At 45.0% G+C, this 21,108-nt stretch overlaps 1 protein-coding gene across 10 annotated transcripts in view; it reads left to right on the plus strand.

Annotated features, from left to right (window-relative positions):
• The window catches only part of GRB10 (growth factor receptor bound protein 10), a 217,054-nt gene that overhangs the window by 109,008 nt on the left and 86,938 nt on the right, over positions 1–21,108 (plus strand). The window lies entirely within an intron of this gene.

Consider the following 21,108-nt stretch of genomic DNA (forward strand, 5'->3'; position numbering starts at 1 on the left):
GATGCAGTGTATCCGCTGCATTGCCAGGGAGATCCTTAACCACTGGCCCACCAGGGAGGTCCCTGTTGGAGAGTTTAAGTAACAGAAATTGTAGGGTTTAGAGCTGGCAGGGAGTAGAATATTTAGATTTTTTTAATTACCTAAGGAGAAAGAGAATGAAATTTAGCAATAATAAAGTCTGGGAGCTGACCATGAAGTCAAAAGGATGTTTTCTCAAGTATTAGAAGACTGGTAAAAGCAGTCAGGATTCCTGTGTCAAGCATAATTGTAGGGTCCCCTTTCAGAAAACCATTACCCTAGGTGACGCAAGGGTAGGAGTACCAATTTGATCATGTTGGCTTTGGAACTTAGGGAAATTTTAATGTATTCTGTTTCACTGCTAACAGTGAGTGAGTGAGCTGGGATCTGCCCTGACTCAGTAACTGCAGCCAGGCATGGGGAAGTGAGCAGACGTGACTCCATGGTGAACTCAGCTTCAGAACTCAGAGAGGTCAGGCCCATCTTGACATTGACCACGTTTCCCTCCCATCCTCAGTCATTCTGCAGACACAGCCCACAAAACAGGAAAGCCAAAAGGAGACCGCCTGGCTCACACAAGATAGAGCTGTCTGCAGAGCAGTGAGTGATGCTGACACCACGCCCAACGGACTGCAGGCTCCATGGGCACCAGTGATGGTGGGCAGTTCAGGTCCCAGGGAATACTAGGGACCAAACTTACACAACTCACTGGGAGCGAGGGCAGGGTACCCCCAGCCTGCTCCTGAGAGACCCTGGAAAATGGTCCTGGGCAGAGACCCACAGCACCCTAGACTCCCCTAAGGAGCACCCCTGAGCACCCCAAGCCCTACGCACACAGGAGGATGGGCGGGGAACACACAAGCCCAGCGCAGCCTAGATGCCCTGCAAGCCGGCATTCCCAGCATGGGCAGCTGTCTACTAGTAGGCACTGCAGCTCCTGGGATGGTGAGATTGCCACTTCACACACACAGGTAAGTGTGTCTGTAACACCCTGGAGATGAATGCAAGAATAACATCCACCAGGGAGGACAAGAAACTATGAAATACGATGGGAAGAAATGAAACAAGAAGATGGGGGTGTGAGAGAGCGCCCCTGAGAAGTTTGGGAAATGAGATGAATAGCCATTGCCATTTCCAAATTGCTGGATTTGGTCTAAAGAGAATGAGTGAGCTGGAGTCACCTCCCTCCAGCACTGGACACAGTCACTGACACCCATAGGGACAGGAGAGTGGAAGGAGTCAGGGTGGGGTTTGAAGAGATGCTGGTGGAGAAGGGGCCGGAACTGAGAAGGCAGAACCCCAGCTGCACTCAGAAGACTAAGAGGAAAAATGGAGATTGATCCACATCCAAGAGTGTTTTGCATTATTCCAGAAAATGGAAGACAAAGTCTGAAGGGAAGCAACAGATTTCCCAGCTGGGACGGCCGATGGATGGATGGGTGACGTGGGCCCAGTAGGAGCCAGAGAACAATACTGGAGTTTGTCAAACTGTTGAAGGAAAGTGATCTGTCCATCTAAAATTTTGTACCACCATCTCGTGAAAGCAAAACAAAGCTGTCAGATGAAGATTGAGGCAGTTTGCTACTGGTAATCCTCACTAAAAAAGTGAATAAAAGTTGTACTTCCAGAAGAAGAAATATGAGTGGTGAGGAAGGCCCAGAGCATGAGAACAGTAACAAGCTGAGACAGGGATTCTGTGCCTTAAGTTGGATTCCATGTGGATTGTTCGAACAAAATAAAACTTTGGGTATTTAGCCAACTGGATTGTGTGTTTAAATATGTGGTCAAATCATTAATAAGACTTTAGTTAGGGTAAGAAGAATGTAAAGTTATTGAGACTACATGAGAAAAAAAGATAGTTATGTGTTTCAAAATACTGTTGTTGTTGAGCCGCTAAGTCATGTCTGACTCTGTGACCCCATGGAATGTAGCAGACCAGGCTCCCCTGTCCTCCACCGTCTCCTTGAATTTGCTCAAACTCACGTCCATTGAGTTGGTGATGCCATCCAACCATCTCATCCTCTGTCGTCCCCTTCTCTCCTGCCTTCTATCTTTCCCAGCATCAGGGCCTTTTCCAGTGATCAGCTCTTCACATCAGGTGGCCAAAGTATTGGAGTTTCAGCTTCCACATCGGCCCCTCCAATGAATGTTCAGGGCTGATTTCCTTTAGGATGGACTGACTTGACCTCCTTGCAGTCCAAGGGACTCTCATGAGTCTTCTCTAGCACCACAACTTGAAAGCATCAATTCTTCAGTGCTCAGCCTTCTTTATGGTCCAACTCACGCATCCATACATGACTACTGGAAAAAACATAGCTTTGACTGTACAGACCTTGGTTGACAAAGTGATGGCTCTGCTTTTTAATATGTTGTCTAGGTTTCTCAATATTATATGCAACTAAAGTATTGATTATAATTAAGAATATGTGTGTAATCTAGTTTCTGTCCTAGCAGGAAAAAAATATAAGGGAATCTATATTTTATTAAAAAAACAAGCAACATGAAGCAAAAAAGGAATAAAAACAAGATATGAACTAAAAAAGGATGTCAAACAAGGTATGAAATATGGGGTGTAATTCCAGAAATACCTCTAACAGTATTGACAGGTTCAAATTAGTAGAAACATGTAGAACCCTGCACCTAAGAGACAGACTGATTCTTCTCTAAAATCTGTATAACTGTAAAAGGTTGACCATATATGGGAAGCTGAACTAAATTTGAAGCAATCCATTTCATGCATGCCATGGTCTTTAACCCAGCATGATTAAATCTGAAGTCAAGAGAAAAAGTTCAAAACAAAATATTTGTTTACACATAACTTTACAACTTATGGATAAAGGGCAAATCACTGAAAACATCAGTTGCTTAGAACTGAATGAAAAGGACATCTATTATAGATTGAAAAGTTATATAGTGCTGCCAAAATGGTGATTAAAACTAAATTTCTGATCTTTGAAAGGAGGAAAAATTGAAATTAGAAAAATGAAAGCTGAATAACTCTAAGGAATGTAGAGAAGGAAGTCACTACAAAAATTAAGATCAGGAATTACTGAAATGATGAAGAAAATATCAATAGACAGTACCAGAGCCAAAGTCAGTGTTTCCTAAAATCTACCAAAATTACTCAGGAGGAAGAAGGACATACAGGAGAATCATGTGAAGAGCAGATCAGAGATTTAAAAAATTAAATAAGAAAACCATGAATGATTTTATGCCAGTAAATGTGAAATTATGCAGGAAATGGATAATTAATATATTGCAAAGATATACAAACAAAATTGCAACACCAAATGCTGGAGAGAATACAGAGCAACAGGAACTCTCATCGTTGCTGGTGGGAATGCAGAATGGTGTGGCCACTTTGGAGCATGGTTTGAAAGTTTCTTACAAATGAACCATCCTCCTACCATATGAGACAGCCAGTTATGTTCCCTGGTATTTGCTCAAAGGAGTTGAAAATTTTTATTATCCACATGAAATTTTGCACACAGATATTTGTAGCAGTTCTATTCATAATTGCCAGAACTTGAAAGCAACCAAGAAGTCCTCCAGTAGGTGAATGGAAAAATAAAACATGGCACACCCAGACAATGCTATATTATTCAGGGCTGAAGAGAAATGAGCTACAGAGCCATGAAAAGACGCAGAAATCTTAACTGCATATTATTAAGTAAAAGAAACAGTCTGAAAAAGGCTACATGCAGTGCAAATACAACTATATGATATTCTGGAAAAGGTAAAACTATGGAGATGGTTTAAAAGAAAAAAAAAATCAGTGGTGGCAAAGGCAGCTGTGAGGAAAGATGAATAGGCAGAACAGAGAGGATTTTTAAGGCAGTGAAAATACTCCGTGTGATATAACGCTGGACATCATCACTTCCCTGGTAGCTCAGCTGATAAAGAATCTGTATGCAGTGCAAGAGACCCCGGTTCAATTCCTAGGGCAGGAAGATCCTTGGAGAAGAGATCGGCTACCTACCCCAGTATTCTTGGGCTTCCCTGGTGGCTCAGACAGTGAAGAATCTGCCTGCAATGTGGGAGACCTGGGTTCGATCCCTGGCTTGGGAAGATCTGCTAGAGGAGAGCATGGCAACCCATTCCAGTGTTCTTGCCTGGAGAAGTCCATGGACAGAGGTGCCTGCTGGGCTGCAGTCCATGGAGTTGCAGACTCAGACATAACTGAATGACTAAGCACAGCACATCACAGTGGACACATTTATATAAAACCATAGAGTGCACCAAAATTCACCAAGAGTGAACCCTAAGGTCCGCTCTAGACTTCGTATGATTATGATGTATCAGTGTTGGTTTATCCTTGGTAAAAAAGATACCATTCTTGTGAGAGATGGGAATCATGGAGGGGTGGCTATGCATGTATGGGGGTCAGAGATAAATGAGAAATCCCTGTAACCCTCTTAATTTTGTTGTAAACCTGCAACTGCTTTAGAGAAAAGTCTTTAAAAAGACAACAAAACTGGTTGCATATGAAAGAAGAAATAGCTTAGAGATTACCTTTGAAAACCAAGCATTTTTCTTCTGTGCCATGTGAATTCAACATTATTGACCTGATGAAAAATACAGCTCTGTGAGTAGACAGCACTCAGACGTTTTAGATGGAGAATCCTGAGAAAATAGTGAAGAGAGTTGAAAGAGAAGAAACATAGTTGACTCTTGGAGAAATACAAAATTTTATTGAAGAAAGAACCCTGAAAGACGGAGTCTGTAAGAACTGCCACCTCCTCAGAAATGCTCAGGGACTTCTGCAGCTGAGTGTCACAAAGCCTTCAAAGAAATATCCTGTCTTTATTTATGCCAGTGGCTGAAGAGAGAGGGCATGTGCTTTTCTGCCCATTTTATAATGTTCTGTAACTTTGCAAGAGACAGTCCAAGAAATTCAAGTACAGACCTATTTCGCATGTTAACAAACAACCAGAAAGTCTGCATGCCATTGATGAATTGAGTTTAGCAGTTTATCTTAAATAAAACAGAAACAAATGTTATGACCAGGTTGGGTTTATTATATAATGTAAGGATGCTTTCCATCATTAGACTGAACACATTTAACATTTAAAAAGATTAAAGGAAAAGAAAATGATCATCTTACTAGAAACAAAAAGATTAACAAAGTTCACCACTCATATAATGAGAAACAGACAATAACAACCACGCACTTACTATTATTATATATAAACCAGGACAGATCTTTCTCAACTTACATATCCCTGTAAACTGATAGCAAGTTGACAGTATCGCTGTCAGAAATGCCTTTAATGTACCTAACTCACCAGAGCTGAGCCTCATGCACCTTAAAGTTTTTCAGAAGAGTTACATTGCAGTTGGACAAAGTCTAACACAAACCAATTTCATAATGAAGTGTTAACTGTGTCACCTAATTTATTGAATGCTTAGAAGTGAGTGGCAGAACGGTTGTCTCGGTCCAGGTGGTTGTAAGCGTATCGACGGTTTCCCCTTGTAACCGTAGGGGCTGCCTGGGCACTGAGGCTCACTGCCCTCGTCACAAGTGAGAGCTAAATAGCGTGTCACTAGCCTGGGAAAGGTCAAAGCTCAGAACTCGCAGGGCAGGTTCCCCTGAACACTGATCACTTTCTCACCACGGTGAAGTCAAAAACCAGTAAGTGGAAGTACATTAAGTCGGGGACTGTCTGTACTGAAAGAAACCTCTGTGACCTGTTGGTTTTTTTTTTTAATATCTATTTATTTATTTGACCTGGGAAAAATGTATTTATTTGGCCTGGGAAACCAGTCAATCCTAAAGGAAATCAGTCCTGACTATTCATTGGAAGGACTGATGCCGAAGCTGAAACTCCAGTACTTGGGCCACCTGATACGAAGAACTAACTCATTTGAAAAGACCCTGATGCTGGGAAGACTGAGGGCAGGAGGAGAAGGGGACAACAGAGGATGAGATGGTTGGATGGCATCACCAACTTAATGGACATGAGTTTGAGCAGGCTCCGGGAGTTGGTGATGGACAGGGAGGCCTGGAGTGCTTCAGTCCATGGGGTCGCAAAGAGTCGGACACGACTGAGCAACTGAACTGAACTGATTTTTGGACTTCCTGGGTCTCAGTTGAGGCATGTGGGATCTTTCAGTTGTAGCATATAGATTCTACTTCCCTGCTACTGCTAAATCACTTCAGTCGTGTCCGACTCTGTGCGACCCCATAGACGGCAGCCCACCAGGCTCCCCCATCCCTGGGATTCTCAGGCAAGAACACTGGAGTGGGTTGCCATTTCCTTCTCTTTCTACCTCCCTGACCAGGGATCAAACCTGGCCCCCCTGCACTGGGAGAGCAGAGTCTTAAGCAGTAGACCACTCAGGAAATTCAAAAACCTCTGCAAGCTGTTTAAAGTTTGTTGAAGATGTATAGAGCCAGCATCCATGATGGAGAGATATCGGAGTGTGTCCCTGAAAATCAGGAGTGACACAGGAAGGACTGCTGCCACAGGAGGTCTTCGCCAGTGTCATAAAACAAACAAAACGAGGAAGGCAAACACCAAAAGGAAGAAAGGAAATCAGTGCCTTTCTGCAAATGATACTCTTATCCATGTAGAAAACCCATTTAAACCAAAAGAGTTCTTCAAGCTGGTAGATAAGTGAGATCAACAGATAAAAGTTAATAACGCCTTCTGCAACAGCTTCCCCAGTGGCTCAGTTGGTAGAGTCTGCTGGTGTAGGAGACCCAGATTTGATCCCTGACTGGGGAAGATCCCCTGAAGAAGGAAATGGCAACCTACTCCAATATTTTCACCTGGTTAAATCCCATGGAGAGAGGAGCCTGGTGGGTTACGGTCCATGAGGTCACAAGAGTCGGACACAACTGAACGACTAAACCACCACCAATGCAAATAGAAATCCCACTTTACATAATTATGAAAATTTAAGGTATCTAGAAATAAATTCAATTAGATTACTGGACGTTATAAGATATTGTTAAAGGACATAAAAAACACCTGAATACGTGGAGAGTAATCATATGTTCACAAATCATAAGACAAATTATGAGAGTGTTACATCTTCCCAAGTTAATCTTTAAATTTAGTGCAGTTGAAACCAAGTTTTGAGTCGTTTTGGTGTGACTTGACAGATGGTTCTTTTGTCTAATATGGGCGAGGGAAAGCCAATAACAGCAGAGACAAATTAGAATATGAGCAAAGCACAGGGAGACAAAAAAGGTGATTCGCACCATCAGGCAGCAAGGCTGCTTATGAGGCATGGCCATTAGCAAAGCATGTTGCTGTGTCATGGGTGGACTAATAGACATCCCATAAGGAGACCCACACAGTTACAGAAGCAGCATGCTGCAGAGAAATTGTGGCAGATCCCTGAGGACAGGGGGCCCCAGACTCCTCCAGAGTTGAGCAAGGACAGGAGTTGGGGGACCGCCTGGGTCCCTGCCATCCATGATCCACAATCATCAATTGCAGGTCAGTGACTCTTTAAAAGTAAAAGCAATACTTTTACATCTCTCCTAATAGGAAGAACTAATGAGAAGTGAGCATCTTTATACCTTCAGGCTGAGAAGGAAGTTTCTAAATAAGACTTTGTTGTTGCTTAGTCACTAAGTTGTGTCCAACTGTTTGTGACATGGACTGCAGCATGCCAGGCTTCCCTGTCCTTCACCATCTCCCAGGGTTTGCTCAGACTCATGTCCATTGAGTCGGTGATGCCATCCAACCAGCTCATCCTCTGCTGCCCTCTTCTCCTGCTCTCAATCTTCCCCAAAATCAAGGTCTTTTCCAATGAGTTGACGCTTTGCATCAGGTGGCCAAAGTATTAGAGCTTCAGCATCAGTCCTTCCAGTGAATACTCAGGGTTGATTTCCTTTAGAACTGACTGATTTGATCTCCTTGCTGTCCAAGGGACTCTTGAGAATGTTTTCCACAGTTTGAAAGCATCAACTTTTCAGTGCTCAGTCTTCTTTATGGTCCAACCCTCACATCTGCACATGACTACTGGAAAAGCCATAGGTTTGAGTATACAGACCTTTGTTGGCAAAGTGATGTCTCTGCTTTTTAATATACTGTCTAGATTTGTAATAGCTTTCTATCAAAGAGCAAGTGTCCTTTAATTTCATGGCTGAAGTTACCATCCACAGTGATTTTGGACCCCACGAAAATAAAATCTGTCACTGCTTCCACTTTTTACCCTTCTGTTTGCCAGGAAGGGAGGGACCAAGAGGCCATGATCTTAGTTTTTTTAATGTTTAGTTTCAAACCAGCTTTTTTACTTTCCTCTTTTATCCTCATCAAGAGGCTCTTTAATTCCTCTTCACTTTCTGCCATTAAAGTGGTATCATCTGCATAGCTGAGTTTATTGATATTTCTCCTGGCAAACTTGATTCCAGCTTGTGATTCATGCAGCCCTGCATAGTGCATGATATATGCTGCATAAAAATTAGATAAGCAGAGTGACAATATACAGACTTGTCATACTCATTTCCCAATGTTGAACCAGTTAGTTGTTCCATGTCTGGTTCTATGTTGCTTCTTGACCTGCATACAGGCTTCTCAGGAGGCAGGTAAAGGACTCTGGTATTCCCATCTCTTTAAGAATTTTCCACAGTTTGTTGTGATCCACACAGTCAAAGGCTTTAGCATAGTCCATGAAGAAGAAGTAGATGTTTTTCTGTAACTCTCTTGCTTTCTCCATAATCCAATGATTGTTGGCAGTTTGATCTCTGGTTTCTCTGCCTTTTCTAAATCCAGGTTGAACATCTGGAAGTTCTCGGTTCATGTAGTATTGAAGCCTCAGTTGGAGAATTTTGAGTGTTACTTGGCTAATCTGTGAGATAAGTGCAATTCTGTGGTACTTTGATCATTCTTTGGCATTGCCTTTCTTTGGGATTGGAATGAAAACTGACCTTTTTCAGTCCTGTGGCCACTGCTGAGTTTTCCAAATTTTTTGGCATATTGAGTACAGCACTTTAACAGCATCATCTTTTAAGATTTGAAATAGCTCAGCTGGAATTCCATCACTTCCACTAGCTTCATCACAGTAATGCTTCTTAAGGCCCACTTCACACTCTAGGATGTCTGGCTCTAGGTGAGGGATCACACCATCTTGGTTATCTGAGTTATTAATACTTTTTTTGTATAGTTCTTTTATATATTCTTTCCAGCTCTTCTTAATCCCTTCTGCTTTTGTTAGCTCCATACCATTTCTGTCCTTTATTGAGCCCATCCTGGCATGAAATGTTCCCTTGGTATCTCTGATTTTCTTGAAGAGATTTCTAGTCTTTCCCACTGTATTGTTTTCCTCTTATTTCTTTGCATTGTTCACTGAAGAAGGCTTTCTTATCTCTCCTTGCTATTCTCTGTAACCCAGCATTCAGTTAGCTTTATTTTTCCATTTCTCCCTTGCCTTTCATTCTCTTCTTTTCTCGGCCATTTATAAAACCTTCTCAGACAACCACTTGCCTTCTTGCATTTCTTTTTCTTTGGAGTGGTTTTGGTCTCTGCCTTCTATACAGTGTTACAAACCTCTGTCCATAGTTCTTCAGGTACTCTGTCTACCAGATTTAATCCCTAAAATCTATTTGTCACCTCCACTGTATAATCATAAGGGATTTGATTTAAGTCAAACCTGAATGGCCTACTGGTTTTCCCTACTTTCTTCAATTTAAGCCTGAATTTTGCAATAAGGAGCTGATGATCTGAGCCACAGTCAGCTCTCGGTCTTGTTTTTGCTCACTGTTTAGAGCTTCTCCTTCTTCGGCTGAAAAGAATATAATCAATCTGACTTTGGTATTGACCATCTGGTGATGTCCATGTGTAGAGTCTTCTCTTGTGTTGTTGGAAGACAGTGTTTGCTATGACCAGTGTGTTCTCTTGGCAAAACTGTTAACCTTTGCCCTGCTTCATTTTGTACTCCAAGGCCAAACTTGCCAGTTCTCAAGGTGTCTCTTGACTTTCTACTTTTGCATTCCAGTCCCTTGTGATGAAGTTCAATCAGTTCAGTTGCTCAGTCGTGTCTGACTTTGCAACCCCATGGACTGCAGCACATCAGGCCTCCATATCCATCACCAACTCCGGGAATTTACCCAAACTCATGTCCATTGAGTCGGTGGTGCCATCCAACCATCTCATCCTCTGTCGTCCCCTTCTCCTCCTGCCCCCAATCCCTCCCAGCATCAGGGTCTTTTCCAATGAGTCAGCTCTTCGCCTGAGGAGGCCAAAGTATTGGAGTTTCAGCTTCAGCATCAGTCCTTCCAATGAACACCCAGGACTGATCTCCTTTATGATGGACTGGTTGGATCTCCTTGTAGTCCAAGGGACTCTCAAGACTCTTCTCCAACACCACAGTTCAAAAGCATCAATTCTTTGGTGCTCAGCTTTCTTTATAGTCCAACTCTCACATCCATACATGACCACTAGATAAACCATAGCCTTGACTAGACAGACCTTTATTGGGAAAGTAATGTCTCTGCTTTTTAATATGCTATCTAGGTTGGTTACAGAGAAGGCAATGGCACCCCATTCCAGTACTCTTGCCTGGAAAATCCCATGGATGGAGGAGCCTGGTAGGCTACAGTCCATGGGGTCGATAAGAGCTGGACACGACTGAGCGACTTCACTTTCACTTTTCATTTTCATGCATTGGAGAAGGAAATGGCAACCCACTCCAGTGTTCTTGCCTGGAGAATCCCAGGGATTGGGGGTGGGGGGGCGCCTGGTGGACTTCCGTCTATGGGGTCGCACAAAGTCGGACACAACTGAAGCGACTTAGCAGCAGCTAGGTTGCTTATAACTTTCCTTCCAAGAAGTAAGCATCTTTTAATTTCATGGCTGCAGTCACCATCTGCAGTGATTTTGGAGCCCCCCAAAATAAAGTCTGACACTGTTTCCACTGTTTCCCCATCTATTTGCCATGAAGTGATGGGGCCAGATGCCATGATCTTAGTTTTCTGAGAACTAAGATGTCCTATGATGAAAAGAACATCTTTTTTTGGTGTTAGTTCTAGAAGGTCTTATAGGTCTCCATGGAATCGTTCGACTTCAGCTTCTTTGTCCTTATGGTTGGGGCATAGACTTGAATTACTGTAATGTTGGATGGTTTGCTTTGGAAATGAACTGAGCTCATTCTGTCATTTTTGATATTGCACCCAAGTATTGCATTTGGACTCTTTTGTCGATTATGAGGGATGCTCCCTTTCTTCAAAGTGATTCTTGCCCACAGAAGTAAATATGATGGTTATCTGAATTGACTTTGCCCGTTCCCTTCCATTTTAGTTCATGTCAATGTTCACTCTTTGCCATCTCCTGCTTGACCACGTCCAATTTACCTTGATTCATGGACCTAACATTCCAGGTTCCTTTGCAATACTGTTCTTCACAGCAATGGACTTTACTTTCACCACCAGACACATCCACAACTGAGCATCGTTTCTGCTTTGGCTCAGTCACTTCATTCTTCCTAGAGCTATTAGTAATTGCCCTCCACTCTTCCCTAGTAGCATATTGGACACCTTCCAACCTGGGGGGCTCAACTTTCAGTGTCTTATCGTTTTGCCTTTCATATTTTTTTACAAAGTTCTCACAGCAAGAATACTGGAATGGTTTGCGATTTGCTTCTTCAGTGAACCACAGTTCAGTTCCGTTCAGTTCAGTCGCTCAGTGGTGTCCAACTCTTTGCAACCCCATGAATCACAGCACGCCAGGCCTCCCTGTCCATCACCAACTCCCAGAGTTCACTCAAACTCATGTCCATTGAGTCAGTGATGCCATCCAGCCATCTCATCCTCTGTCGTCCCCTTCTCCTCCTGCCCCCAATCCCTCCCAACATCAGGGTCTTTTCCAATGAGTCAGCTCTTCGCATGAGGTGGCCAAAGTATTGGAGTTTCAGCTTCAACATCAGTCCTTCCAATGAACACCCAGGACTGATCTCCTTTATGATGGACTGTTTGGATCTCCTTGCAGTCCAAGGGACTCTCAAGAGTCTTCTCCAACACCACAGTTCAAAAGCATCAATTCTTTGGTGCTCAGCTTTCTTCACAGTCCAACTCTCACTGGAAAAACCATAGGCTTGACTAGACCGATCTTAGTTGGCAAAGTAATGTCTCTGCTTTTTAATATGCTGTCTAGGTTGGTCATAATTCGTTACTATAAAAAAAAAGAAAGGAAGAAAGAAAAGTCCTATATGTGAGAGAAACAGTCAAATAGAAAAACTGGCAAAAAGCAAGAGCAGTTTGCAGAAAAGGCCATCATGCTGTGTATCTGATGCTAGATTCTCATTTCACATGGAAACCTGGAGGTTGGCTTGGCAGGGCTGGAGGGAGCCTCTTCTCCAGGCGTGTGATGTGGAGTAAAGCAGGGCTTCCCTGGTGGCTTAGAAGGTAAAGAATCTGCCTGCAATGCAGGAGACCTGGGTTCAATCCCTGGGTCAGGAAGATCCCTTGGAGAAGGGAATGGCAACCCACTGCAGTATTCTTGCCTAGGAAATCCCATGGACACAGGAGCCTTGCGGGCTATAGTCCATGGTATCGCAAAGAGTGGCGCACGACTGAGTGACTAACGCTTTCTTTCTTTTTCACTCTCTCAAGTGCATCCCAGCGCCACATGCTCAGCATTCGTCTAGCGCCCCAGCAGCCCTGTATGTCTGTGTGCATGTGTCGTGTCTGTGTGTGTGTGTGTGTGTGTGTGTGTGTGTGTAGGGGGGAGGGCTGGGGTTTGCAGCCATCGCGCAGTGCAGCACGGAGGTGGAGCCCCCCCAGATGGGGTGGTTCTGCAGCCTGCCTGTGGGGAACCCCTCCTGCGTTCCTTAGCCTACCCTCCTTCCCTTAGTACCTCCGCTCCAGAAGCTCTTCCTAAGACTCCTCCGGGCACAGGACATCGTGTGACGGAGACAGAGCGCTGTTCTCTGGTGCTTCCTTAATCCTCAGGCACCCAGATGCTCTGCCTCTGGGCCTCAGGTGTCAGTGATGTGTTTGATCTGGTCCTTTGCAAGGGACTTGATGTTTAGACTAAAAGATTTGCTGTGACTTTCCTTGACCTGTTCCTTCCCTCTGGCAAAGAGGATTTACACGCTGGTTTCTGTTAGCTCATTCCTAACATAAGCAGCTTATTTTTGTGTGAGGGTTGCTAAACACGCTTCAGACGTTTCCCAGCAGCAGGCTACAGAAGGGATGCTCTTCCTTGGACAGTGGGTGGTTTTGCAATAGCTGGAATTACTATCTGGACAGTATTTTAAAAATATGTTTTTATTAGGGTAAAATATCCATAGGATAACATTTACCATCTTAACCATTTTCAAGTGTACGTTTTAATGGCATTCATGACATTCATCGTGTTGTGCAGTTTTCACCACTGTCTATTTGGAAAATTCTGTATCATCCCGAGTAGAAACTCTGTACCCGTTAAGTGGGAGTCCCTCAGCTCCTGGCACTTCTGTGTCGCTCTGTGTTTGCCTTTTCTAGGTACTTCCTGTGAGTGGGCTCACTTGTCCATTTGTGTCTGGCTTGTTTACTTAGTATAATATTGTCAGGGTTCATCTTGGTTGTAGCGTGTGTGGGAATTTCGTTCTTCTTGCTGAATCATATTTTGTTGTCTATAGACTGTATGTATTTATCATTTCATCTGCCAGCCTACCCCCGGTTGGCCTCTGCCTTTTGGCGGCTGTGAATAATACTCTGAGGAACGTGGATGTGCAGATAGCTGTTCTAGTCTCTGCTGTCAATTCCTCTGGGTACATATTTAGGAGTGGAATTTCTTAATACTATGGGAATTCTGTTTAGCTCTTTCTTGACAATATTTTTGAGATGTGAAATTTCAGAAAATTGTGTGTTTTGGAAGTTTGGCCTTTTCTCGTTTTAAACAGTTGTGTCTGAGCAAGAATACTTGCTCAGCACTGAAGCTGAGTGGTCCAGCCATGTCTTGCTCCACTTGGAAGATGAGCGGAAATGCCCTGAGGAGCAGAGAGGTTTGAAATCCACCTGCACGTGCGCTGTGACCACGTTCTCTCTGGAGATGGGACCATGTGTGCACACGGCCAAGCCTCCCGAGATGTGACCAAAACATCACCCATGATCCCTGGAGTCTTGAACCTCAAAAACAGGATCAGTTCCCTGACTGAGAAGGAGACTCCAAAATCCAGACTTTGTCTCCCAGAATCAAGGAATGCCTTCTGGACTCTGGCTTCCAGTGGTCCTGTCACCCCGCCACAGCTCTTTTCTGCTTTGGTTACTTCTCTGGGTTTTCTTTAGACCAGAAGTCTTGTTATTAGGGTGCAGTTTTAATGCACAGTTGTATTTGGTGGGGTGCTTTTTTCTAGGGGCAGTGTAAGTGCAGAGGAAAGATGTAGAGTGGGGCCATTTCAGAAACCCCAGTATGTCATGGAGTAGTCTGTTTGCTGAGTAGAAAAGACCAAAATTTTAAAAGACTGTCATTTACCAGAGCTGGTAATATAGATCCATAAAGATCATCTTGTTTTGAATGTTCCCCTTCAGGAACCGTTCTGATGTCCCCAGATGCTGGGGACGGCCAGGCATGAGGCGGTTGCTCTGCCTCTTGGTTTATCTTGCCCTGTGACAGTGGGCAAGTTTGTAAGCACCTTGCAGAATAGATTATTCATTTGCATACACCCATCTTGCATAATTATTGTGAAAATTAATAATAGTGATGATGATGACAACTTGGAGTCCTATGCATGTCGCATTTTGTCATCTAGTCATCAAAGCCACTGGAGGGGAAACCGAGGTCAGCACTCGTCCAGAAATGACAGAGAAGTCACACGGCAGTGAAGCTGGAATCAACACAAGTCTCTCCTGCTTTGCATTTTGAGATAATGGAGGGGAAACGTAACACACACCTGTACAGAAAAGCCGCCTTCTAAGTGTTACTTCGTGTCTCATAGTTTTCCCCTTTCCCCTGAGATGATGCATATCTTAAGGGCAGGAAGCATGTCTTACTGATTTCAAAGGTTCTGCTGAAGTGCTTTGTCCATAGCTGGACTTTGTAGATACTGGTTTAAAGGATTTCTGAAGGCACCCGTGGGTCAGAAGGATCCTGCATTCCCGTGTGAGTCTTCCATATGGGGAGTTGTGTTGATTGCAGATGGGCAGCGACGAAGACCAGTTAGCACAGCCCCTCCCTCTCTGAAGCCTCGGGAGCCTTTGTGTGCGAAGCCGTTCTCTGCACATTTTCTCCCTGATCTCCCATCTGGCTCTGCCCTGTGGCTGCTGGGCTTCTCTCTGGCCCTTTCGGATCCCGGTGTGGCTACAGAATGAATGGCCAGCTGCTGCCGCTGCAATATTCAGGGGCCCGCCTGGCGAGACCTCACTCTCCCTCTGGCTTCTCCTCACACTGTCCCTGCACACGTGTCCCCTGGGCATCAGCGGCACAGACGTTCCACTCTGGCCTCTCCCTCCGCCTGTGCACCCTCACCCCACCCCGCTGCTAACACCGGCAGTTCTTCTCCATTCTGACACCCTGCTCCTTCCTTCCGTCCTGACTCAGGCGCCGTGACCACCTTCCAGGGCACCTGCCTCTTAAATGAGCTGCTTCCTCTTGGACTTTTCTCCTGTGGCTTTTTACTTGCCCAAACTTATTACACTTTGTTTCATGGCATGCCAAACACATATGTGTCTTTCTTATGTATTTCTAGGTTCCTTGAGATCAGGGATCTTTTGTTTTTGTTTTTAATCTTTGGGGAAAACTAAGAAACTGTTGGTTCTTTAGCCAAACTGAAGCAAAAATCAAGACTTGGCTAATAGCTGTGTGAGGTTGTGTTGTGTGTGTGTTTTAACCTCTCTGGGCCTTGGCTGTCTAAACTTGTGATATCGGAGAGATACCTCAGGGGTGTACTACAGGTGACCTGAGATGCCACAGCACATCTCCTGTAGTGACTCCCCCCACTCTTTCTGAAAATCACTCTGCTGACCTCTGTGCAGTGTGTTGGTCACAGCAGACAGAGAATTTGTTGTTGTTCACTTGCTGAGTTGTGTCCGACTCCCTGCAATGCCATTGACTACAACACACCAGGCTTCCCTGTCCTTCATTATCTCCCAGAGTTTGCTCAAACTCATGTCAATTGAGTCAGTGACACCATACAATCATCTTATCCTTTGTCACCCCCTTCTCCTCCTGCCCTCAATGTTTCCTAAAATCAGGGTCTTTTCCAATGAGTTGGCTCTTTGCATCAGATGTCCAAAGTTATTGGAGCATCAGATCAGTCCTTCCAAGGAATATTCAGAGTTGATTTCCTTTAGGGTTGACTTGTATGATCTCCTTACAGTCCAAGAGACTCTTCAAGAGTCCTCTCCAACACCACAGTTCAAAAACATCAATTCTTCGGCGCTCAGCCTTCTTTATGGTCCAGCTCTCACATTCATACATGACTACAGGGAAAACCATAGGTTTGAGCTTCCCTGGTGGCTCAGACAGAGAGATGGAGAAAGTGAAGTGAAAGTGAAAGTCACTCAGTTGTGTCCAACTCTTTATGACCCCATGGACTGTACAGTCCATGAAATTCTCCAGGCCGGAATACTGGAGTGGGTAGCCTTTCTGTTCTCCAGGGGATCTTCCCAACCCCGGGATTGAACCCAGGTCTCCTGCATTGCAGGTGGATTCTTTACCAGCTGAGCCACAAAAGAAGCCCAAGAATACTGGAGTGGGCAGCCTATCCCTTCTCTAGTGGATCTTCCCAACCCAGGAGTTGAACTGGGGTCTCTTGCATTGCAGGCAGACTCCTTACCAACTGAACTATCAGGGAAGCCCAGAGACAGAGAATAGTTATTAAATAAAACACTGAATTTATTTTTGGGGGCTCCAAAATCACTGTAGATGGTGACTGAAATTAAAAGACACTTACTCCTTGGAAGGAAAGTTATAACCAACCTAGACAGCATATTAAAAAGCAGAGACATTACTTTGCCAACAAAGGTCCATCTAGTCAAAGCTATGGTTTTTCCAGTAGTCATGTATGGATATAAGAGTTGGACTATAAAGAAAGCTGAGCACCGAAGAATTGATGCTTTTAAACTGTGGTGTTGGAGAAGACTCTTGAGAATCCCTTGGACTGCAAAGAGATCCAACCAGACCATCCTAAAGGAAATCAGTCCTGAATATTCATTGGAAGGACTGATGCTGAAGCTGAAACGCCAATACTTTGGCCACCTGATGTGAAGAGCAGACTCATTTGAAAAGGCCCTGATGCTGGGAGGGGTTGGGGGCAGGAGGAGAAGGGGATGACAGAGGATGAGATGGCTGGATGGCATCACCGACTCGATGGGCATGAGTTTGAGTAAACTCCAGGAGTTGGTGATGGACAGGGAGGCCTGGCATGCTGCAGTCCATGGGCTTGCAAGGAGTTGGACATGTCTGAGTGACTGAACTGAACTGAAAACCTGAATTAGGCTCTGCCATGTGGGAACTTGGAGCCAGGAGCAGTGAGTTCAGGACCTATAAAGCCTTCCCTTTTTTCCACTTTCCATCTGTAAGTGGACTCCTGCCCAAGGCAGCACCCAGCATCCCACGAAATGCCAGCTGCTCATGTTCCAGCGTGATCTGCGGGCAGAGCTTGGGACTAAAGGCAGTGGTTTAAGGAGAGAGTGATCATACATCGTGAGGCTCCTGGTACCTAGAAGGACCCATACTTGGCTTACATGGTGCTGGAGTGAAGAGGCAGTGATGGGAAGTGAGCCTTCTGCCCAGCGCAGTGCATCTGTGCCAGGAAGAACGTGCGCGCCAAGAGGGAGGTGCCCACCAGGGGCCCGTGGCAGCAGCTGCACGTCCTGAACCGAGACAGAGGCAGATCCTTCTGTGGTTCCTGCGACTTTGTGGATGGCCAGGCGGGCCTGCTATGGTCAGGGACAGCAGAGGCCTGACCTGACTGGTGATGCTTCCTGCAGGACATCCCAGGCCTCATATAGCCCTCCATCCCTAATGGAATTATAGCCTCTGCCTTTTATTCACCTGGTGGCCTGGACGTGACCTGTCTGGTAGGCCTTTCTCCAAGGAATGGAGGGACTGGGGACTCAGCAAACCCCAGAGAGTTTGGGAACTCTGCCTGTCTGACCTGTAGAGTTCTGTAGTGTGATTTATGGAGACTTGGTAACTCCACTCCACATCCTCAGCTGTCATCCGCTGACCACCTCCTGTGTGCCAGCAGTGAAGTCAGGTAGGGGGCCATGCAGGTCCAGCCTCTAGAAACTCAAGGTTAGTGACAAAGAATGATGTCACTAAGAAATAAAGCTAAAACTAAAGTTGGATAGGAAAACAGCTGAAGAAAGTTAAAATTCCAGTGTACCAGGGAAGCGGTCTGTCCACCCTTGAAGCTGGGTTTAACCTCCCTGTCCGTCCATGGTGGCTCAAACACTAAAGAATCAGCCTGCGATGTGGGAGACCTGGGTTTGATCTCTGAGTCAGGAATATCTCCTGGAGAAGGGATGGGCAACCTAGTCTAGTATTCTTCCCTGATTAAACCTATGAACAGACAGAGGAGCCTGCTGGGCTACAGGCCATGGGGTCACGAAAGAGTCAGACACAACTGAGCAACTAACACTAACTCCATCTTGGGAGTTGAGTGACCCTGCACCTCGGCTGCTTCTTCTGAAATCTTAAATATGCCTATTTGGCTGTTTTGCTAGAAAGATTGAAAATTGCTTGAGCTATAAGCCGTGCCTGGCATAAAACGGGGGCTTTGTAGGTGGTCAAAGCACGCTAGCTCTTGTGTGTCATCATCATTAATAAGTGCAATGGTATATGTGCAGAAAGTAAAAATCAAGACCCTCTCTCATGGGTTCAGTACATGCAACCTCTCTCTGGGATTGCTTCTCCAGAATTCCTATCCATCGAGCCCAAATTCCAAAACAGACCATCATGAGTCTTCCTTCTCCTGGGACGTTGTTCAGAAGGTGCCGCTTATACATGTGCTATTGTTTTTCTTACCACAAGACTCATAAGCCCTCACTTAGGAACTCTGTTTGTTCCCCTGATCCCACTCCAGAGATTTGGATTCAGAATGAATCAAGGCGAGTCCCAGGAACCTGTTCTCACAAGCAAGCCTCCTCGGGGGCGTGCTCATCAGACAGAATCCAGAGGGGAGGATCTCCACAACCCCACCTGCCCCATCCTGAATGTCCTGTCTTTCCACTTAAGCCCTGTTTCCATCACCTCCTGGGAGGACAGCTCCTCTCTCCTGGGCATTGCAGTTCTGGGAGATGTGCCCTTTCTTGGAATCACCCAGTACGTTCTCCTGAAAGGACTTTCCCCATCCCCGAGAAGTTGGCCTCTTCATGAAGCTGAGTGCCCTCCTCTTCACTGTCTTGTCTTACATAACTGGGATTTCGTTGTAAGATCCTCTCTGCCAAGTAGTGAGTACAGCAGTCCTGGGAGAGCAGCTGGCCTCTGGGATCCTCCTCTGGTTTAGATAGTTCATTAACTCTACCAAGGCTGTTTCCACCCGAGGACGGACTGCCCTCCTTGCCACGTCAGCTGCCCCCGTGTCCCTAAGCCCTCTTGTAAGATGCTCTGTTGGGCCTGAGGTCACCCCTCCGTGAGGAGCCCAGTCTCCAGGATGTCTCCATCCCCTCACCCCCTACCCCAGAGCTTGTTTTAGCTTCTTCAGGAGGGAGTTATTTTTCCAGAGGTGGTGAAAGAAGTTTCAGCTCTTTCTTTGCAACTTTGTATTTCTTTTCCAGAGTGTGTTGCCTAGGACTACACTATGTTCTGGTGGCAGAATTCTTGTCTGTTTTGTTAATGTTTGTATTTCCAGTTGCTGGAACAGTGTCAGAGATACAGTGGGTGCTCACGGGATATTTGTTGAATGAAGAAAAACATGGGTTACAACCTGAAGGAAATTTGCATTTATGGAGATAAATTCTCAGGATCATAGAGAGTTAATGTCAAGTGGGATCAGGATCTCCAGGTGTTTAGTTTATCTTGAAAACTTTGCCAGGTTTGTGAGTACAGTGCCAGTAAGTTGACAGACTTTTGGACTGGGACCTGGGTTTTCCCTGTTCAATTCCATTGTTCTCAGATTAATATTTTTAGGATTAATGGAGAATGGGAACTTGCAGAATGACAAGTTATTGAATCATTTCTTGCACCCAGGCTTCTGCCTGATTTATGATGTAATAGAAGAATTGGGAATCAAAACCAGAAGGCTCAGAAGAAACAAATCATTAAGGCAGACTTGAGAAAGGTACAATTAATCATTTGCCCTTTTTGTGTAATATTTGTATGTTTCTCTTCTCCCCACCCCCCACCCCCCAGTTGTCCTCTTAGGAAAAATAGAGATTGCACAGTAGAATCTGTACTTTTTTCCCTGCAATTTGTAGCCCGAGGCCTTGTTCCCTGCGTGGCAGGTGTAACCTTTTGGTGCAGAGCACGAACAGTCTTAAAAGACCTAAGAGAAGCTTGTGTGATGTCCAGGCCCTTCCTGGCAACAGTATGGCAGGATAAAAATCCAAGAAAGAACGGGAACTTACACTCTTCAGGGAAAATCAGAGGCAAGCTCTTGGATGTCAGTGAATGGGAACTCTGAGTGGAATGTGTAGCTTTCCTTGTTTTCCTGATTTATATTTTGGATGGAATCATTCTGCAGTCTCTAAGACATAGATTGAACGAGTGCATCTCACAGGAGTCAGAGTCCAGAATGATCAATCACTCATGACTTTTTGCTTGTCTGCTCTGGTGGTAGGGCCGATGTGTCCGGCTGCCAAGATGTCTATATTTGCCTTTTTATCTGCCCCGGAGACTCTGCACATCTTGCCCTCCACGTGTTGCAGCCTCCTGGTGGCACACACCTGATGGTGAGATGCAGCCTGGCCTTCTCCCAGAAAGTCACTGCAGTCAGCATCCAGGCCCCTTCCAGCTGCTCCGGTGAGATGGGTGAGGCCTGGCTGTGTGGGAGGATGCAGACTGGCTGTTTCTGCAGGTCTGTCTGTTCAGCCTCTGTTGCTGGCTGGGCTCTGCATGAGCCCCTCATAACACCAACACCTTCTTGGAGGATGTGCACAGATACAGTTGAATACGTACCTGTCACAGTCCACAGCATTAGTGGAGAAGTATACAAGTATGTACTGAAGTTTAGTGTTAATTGGAAAGAGGAATTCAAGTTTCGTTTAACTTG

Source organism: Cervus canadensis, chromosome 3 (genome assembly GCF_019320065.1).
Source record: "Cervus canadensis isolate Bull #8, Minnesota chromosome 3, ASM1932006v1, whole genome shotgun sequence".
NCBI classification, from domain to species: Eukaryota; Metazoa; Chordata; class Mammalia; order Artiodactyla; family Cervidae; genus Cervus; species Cervus canadensis.